We start from the raw sequence: 4,085 nt of genomic DNA, 5'->3' as shown, positions 1-4,085 counted from the left end.
ACCCCTTCTCGACTTTTGGGCCGAAGAATCGTCCTGGGTCCGTTTGGACCGTTCTCATCCGTGTCTCCTCTGAAAGTCTTGGGCGGAATCAAGAGACGCCTTTAACTTTTTTTTTTCTCTTTCCCTCTTTCCTGGTTGAAATCTTAGTCAAAGCTCTAAAATGACAGAGAGAGAGAAAGAGAGAGAGAGAGAGAGAGAGAGAGGTTTAAAACCCCTTGCAATTTGTTCTCCCCGAACGGGCCGCCTTGAGCTGTTAAGCAGCTGTGGGAAGCAGACAGACAGGTCTTCTGTCTCTTGAAGGGGGAAAAAAAAAAAGCAAAAAAAAATAAAAATAAAAAATAAAGCATTTGGACCTTTTTACAAGTAGCTGCGTTGATCTGAGATTTTAACACTTGGCTGACGTGGGAGAGAAATGTGTGTACCCGCCCCCCCCTTCCTCTCTCTCTCTCTCTCTCTCTCTTTTTCCCCCTAAAAGGGTTATGATACGTTTTATGGAGGCACGGACATCTGTCACCACCCAATCCCCCGAAACAAAAACTCACTCAACATGAGCACGAACCCAGCAGGCCCTTGGGTTTAAGCGGCAGCTGAGGTTTCGCAACGCAGCTCGGGGTTGTCAGCTGCAAAGCCGGTGGCCTCCAGCCGGCTTTATAGGGGGGCGCGCTAAGGGGCACCCCCAAATCTTGCTTTTTTAGAAAAAATATATTTTTAAAAAAATTGATTTCAGAGAGGAAGAGAGAGAGAGAGAGAGAAGCAGCAACGAGGAGAGAGAATCATGCATCGGCCGCCGACAACGCTGGGGACCGAGCCCGCCACCCGGGCCTGTGCCCTTGACCGGGAATCGAACCCGGGACCCTTCAGTCCGCAGGCCGACGCTCTATCCACTGAGCCACACCGGCCAGGGCTCCTTGGTTTTTGGGGGGTTTTTATGGCACAGGCAACGTGAGCAAGACGGGCGTCGCTGGACCCCCCCAAACGGTGTGAGTGGCCGGGCCTCGGGCTGGATGGGTTTTTCTGCTGTTTCTGTTTCGGGAGCAAAATTCTCGCCTCTGCTCCGGGGCTGTGAGCTGGGGTGCTGGGTGCTGGGTGCTGGGGTGAGGGGGGGCTTGTGTGCATGGTCTGTGGGTCTTGCTTCCTGAGGGGGGGTCTCGAAGGTCATGGTCACCTTCCCAGGCCCCCTGAGGTGTCCGAGGTGACACAGGGGGGCGGACGGACAAAGGTTGGCTGGCCCTGACTGCTGGCCGCCTCCTGCTCGAAAGGAGACCCTTTTTAGCTGCATTTGTGTGGTTTCCACGTGGCATCGTGGGGAGCGAGCTGGGAAGGTCGGGCAGACCCAGGGGACCGTAGGGCCTGGACGGTCAGGGGGTGCTGGCCAGGGTGCGGCCAATTCTGGAGACTCGTCATGATCTGTGGGTCTTGCTTCCTGGGGGGGGGGTCTTGAAGGTCATGGTCACCTTCCCAGGCTCCCCGAGGCGTCCGAGGTGACACAGGGGGACGGACGGACACAGGTTGGCTGTCCCTGACTGCTGGCCGCCTCCTGCTCGAAAGGAGACGCTTTTTAGCTGCATTTGTGTGGTTTCCACATGGCATCGTGGGGAGTGAGCTGGGAAGGTCGGGCAGACCTGGGGGACCGTGGGGCCTGGACGGTCAGGGGGTGCTGGCCAGGGCGTGGCCGAATTTCTGGAGACTCGATTCAACCCCGACAACGCTTTTTCGTTTCCTGAAACGCCGGCCGCTGGGCCCCTTGTCCCTTGTGTCTGGGCGACACCCGTGTCTTCTGTCTCTTTCTCCATCCCGTTCGCCTCCCCCCGGCCACCCCCAAATCCTGGCTTCTGTCCTGTGGTCGTGGACGCAGCCAGCCTCGCGCACGGGGGACGGTTTTGGGGGAAAATGCAGGATTTTAAACTGGACACACTGTACAGAGCACACGGCCCAGGCCTGGTATTCGGACGAGCCCGGCCACTCGGAACCGCTAAGCGTTCCCAGACCAGGGCACGGGGCTGTCTGTGCATGATCCGGTTTGTTTTTATTTTTATTTTATTTTTAAAAAATATATATTTTATTGGTTTTTTCACAGAGAGGAAGGGAGAGGGACAGAGAGTTAGAAACATCGAACATCGATCAGCTGCCTCCTGCACACTCCCTACTGGGGATGCCCGGAACCCCCAGGCACATGCCCTTGCCCGGGAATCGAACCCGGGACCCTTCAGCCCGCAGGCCGACGCTCTATCCACTGAGCCACACCGGCCAGGGCTGTTTTTGTTTTTATTTTAAATATATTGTATAGATTTCAGAGAAGAAGCAAGAGGGAGAGATAGAAACATCAATGATAAAAGAGAATCATTGATCAGCTACCTTCTGCACCACACCCCACGCTGGGGATCGAGCCCGCCACCCGGGCCTGTGCCCCTGACCGGGAATCGAACCCGTGACCTCCTGGTTCCTAGGTCGACGCTCGACCCCTGAGCCAGGCCGGCCGGGCGGATGGTGTGTTGATAGGACTTACTGCAGGACGGAGGGGAAATCGAGATATTTTTTTATTTTTATTTTTTTTTTTGCATCGTCGGGGGCCTGGGTCCGAGCTCACACTCACGCCCACCGTCTAGTTAGAATCCCAGCCTCGTCCGAGGCCTCGAGATCCCCGAACCCCTTTTTCTGCTCCTCCAAACCGGGGCCCTGGGAGATGCTGGGGTGACCACAATGGCCAACATTTTTAAGGCACTTTTTTCTTCTTTTTTTTAAAAATTCTTTTCATCCGGACGGACATGGGAGGCGGGGGACACGGCCGACATTTGGAAAAACAAAACCAAACCAAATACCTACAAACGAACACACACAGAGACACACGCAAACCCCCCCAAAACCGGTGCCGAATTTACGAGCAAGGAGCTTGGAAGGATTTGCTGGTGGTTGCTGGCTTTTTTTTCTTGTTGTTGGTCGGTTTTTTGGGGTTTTCTTTCCCCCCCGTTCTGTGCGAGAACCTGTTGCAACTCCGTGCGTTTTCTGGAGACGGGATTTGTAAGGAGAAGTCACCTCGAGGGACATGTAACAGATACGGGTGTCCAGGCGAGCGGAGAGCATTTATTTATTGAAAAGCGATGGTTTTCGTTTCGTCAACCCCAGCCCCCCGCCCTCCCCGGCTGCGTGGCCGGCGTCCCAGGTTGGGGGATATTTATTCTTCTCATTATTATTAATATTATTATTATTTTTATTTTATTTCTGTTTTGTCCGGGGGTCGCTCGGCCCCAGAGAGAGCTGCCGTTTTTGGTGCCGTGGGGTGTAAATGTGTCGCTGTTGTTGGGTTTGTTTTTCTATTTGGGGAGCCTTGTTGCTTTTGCGCCTGCCCCCCCCTCCTTCCCCCCTGCGCCCCTCGATTTACGACGAGCGAGGATGATTTATGGTCCAGGTTGGGGGTGATGCTGACACACAGGGGAGGGGGCTCCCGTGTTCCCGAAATCGCACCTCCTTCCCCCAAACCCGCGTCTTGAAAGATCTTAACGTTCGTACCCGTTGGTTGTTTTATTTTTTGGGGGGGTCCCTCCCTGGCCAGGCCCAGGCCCCCAAAGACGCCCCACCTGCCTCCTCGTCCGGGCGACAGAGTGTGTGTTGTCGAAAGCCAGCGCCTCTGAATGTTCACCCTTGTCCGGACGGAGATATAAATAAACTTACAAATATTTGGAATCGAGTGTGAAAAGAGGGAGAAAAAATAAAATAAAAAAACCCTCAGCTCTCAGGCCCCCCCTCTCTCCGAGGAGCAGATCGGGGGGGAAAATGGGGGTTCGGTCCCCAGTAAAGGGGTTCATGGGCATCTGATGTCCCCCCCACTCGAGTATGTGGGCCTCGGATGTGTCCCCCCCACAACCGTCCTTTTAATCGGGGTGCTCCTGTCTGAGTCCAGGTTCCCCCCCAAAAAAGTGGGGACAGTAAGACAGACAAGCCCGTTTCGAACAGCATCAGCGTTTTTTTGGGGGGGGCGGGCGTTGGCGAGAAAAAGCCCCAAACACTTTCGTTTTATGTGTTTTTTTTTTAAATTTTAATTTTCTTTCTTTCTTTCTTTCTTTCTTTCTTTCTTTCTTTCTTTCTTT

This window comes from Myotis brandtii, unplaced genomic scaffold, assembly GCF_000412655.1.
Source record: "Myotis brandtii unplaced genomic scaffold, ASM41265v1 scaffold1518, whole genome shotgun sequence".
Classification (NCBI taxonomy): Eukaryota; Metazoa; Chordata; class Mammalia; order Chiroptera; family Vespertilionidae; genus Myotis; species Myotis brandtii.
Note: the sequence above shows the minus strand (reverse complement) of the source record.